Source organism: Engystomops pustulosus, chromosome 2 (genome assembly GCF_040894005.1).
Source record: "Engystomops pustulosus chromosome 2, aEngPut4.maternal, whole genome shotgun sequence".
Lineage (NCBI taxonomy): Eukaryota > Metazoa > Chordata > Amphibia > Anura > Leptodactylidae > Engystomops > Engystomops pustulosus.
This window is the reverse complement of record NC_092412.1, coordinates 57,164,168-57,166,189: the sequence shown is the minus strand read 5'-3', so window position 1 is coordinate 57,166,189 and position 2,022 is coordinate 57,164,168.

Below are 2,022 nucleotides of genomic sequence, written 5' to 3'. Positions count from 1 at the left end.
TTTGTGACAAAAGGGCCATGTTCCAAAAATTAGGCAAATGCACCAACATTTCATCAAAGGTTCATGTCAAGTATTAGGTATAAAGTTAGAGTGGCAAATAAGCAGGAAAAAATCAGGTTCGCTCACCACCAGGTGGACAAGCCAAAACAGGTCTTCCACTTCCTTGTATATAGTAAAGTTAGACTAGACAGATTTAAACTGTCCCAGATTTATCATCCAGCATCAGTCCATTGTTAATGGGCGTGCCATTACTACTGATTCGGACTGAGCGCTGGATTTAACTTTAAAATTGTGTCGCAATTCCAACCATTTAGATGCATCACAAAAAAAATGGTGAACTCTGTCGGACCTGAGCGGGCAAGCGACACATTCTTGATAACGGGTGCACGATCTTCGTGAATCGCGTCACAGTGCATTATAATCCGACAATGTATTTTATGTAAACCATAAAGTAAGTTTATAGAACAAGTTTTTTGAGATCCCAGCATAATGTTGTCACATTTTATGCCACGCCTCCATGCCCATTCCCCACTAAGCCACACCCCTAGTTGGACTTACTAAAAAAGTATCTGAAAAACACAGTCCTAAATATGGCCCTCAGTATGCCTGCTTTTAAGAAAATAAGTTATTTCATTTTCTACAACTGTTCATTGTTCTCTCTCCTTCTCAATATCCTACAGATATTACCTTCTTCTGTATTAACCTTCGGGACTGGGAGACACAATTATTTACACATAAAAGTTGCTTTAAACTTAACCTAACAGGCCTCTTAATGTGTGGATAGCTAAACTATGAACAAGATTGATGTTTGCACCCAAGATTTATGCCCAGTGCTGTGTGTAGGAGGCTTTTGTGATCAGAGCAATGTCTGCATCTCAGAAAGGAAATCCCATCATAAAGAACTGTGGTGTTTTTGTGGACAACACATGTTTTTATTTTATCACGCCCCCGCTGCTGTCCAGCTGTACTCAGTTGGGATTCCTGTCACCGCACACTTGTATAACCGGGACTCACTGAATGGGTTTTACATCTATTTCGGGAAATAAAAACAAAGTGAATACAGGGAATTTCTGAATACCGTATATACTCGAGTATAAGCCGACCCGAGTATAAGCCGAGACCCCTAATTTTACCACCAAAAACTGGGAAAAACGACTGACTCGAGTATAAGCCGAGGGTGGGAAATGCATTGGTCAAACCCCCCCAGTAGTATACAGCCTGCCAGCCCCCAGAAGAATACAGCAGCCCCTAGTAGTATACAGCAGCCCCCTGTAGTATACAGCAAGCCCCTAGTAGTATACAGCAGCCCCCATGTAGTATACAGCAAGCCCCTAGTAGTATACAGCAAGCCCCTAGTAGTATACAGCAAGCCCCTAGTAGTATACAGCAAGCCCCTAGTAGTATACAGCAGTCCCTAGTAGTATACAGCAGCCCCCCTGTAGTATACAGCAAGCTCCTTGTAGTATACAGCAAGCCCCTTGTAGTATACAGCAGCACCACAGTAGTATACAGCAGCACCCCAGTAGTATACAGCAGCACCCCAGTAGTATACAGAAGCCCCCCAGTAGTATACAGCAGCCCCCCAGTAGTATACAGAAGCCCCCCAGTAGTATACAGCAGCCCCCCAGTAGTATACAGCAGCCCCCCAGTAGTATACAGCAGCCCCCCAGTAGTATACAGCAGCCCCCATGTAGTATACAGCCTGCCCTTAGTAGTATACAGCCTGCCCTCAGTATGCCTAGCGAATAATAAAAAAAATAAACTTAATACTCACCCTCCGACGATACTCACCTTTGATGCTTAGTGGCGGCTCCCGGTCCTCGGCGGCGGCTCCCGGTCCTCGGCGGCGGCTCCTGGTCCTCGGCGGCGGCTTCTCTCTTCTATCTTCACGTGCCGGCAGTCGCGTCCATGCGACTTGCCGGCGGGCGCACAGTGCGATGCGGCGGTGTCGCCGCTGATGACGTCATCAGCGGCGACACCGCTACATCATATTGTGCGCCCGCTGGCAAGTCGCATAGACGC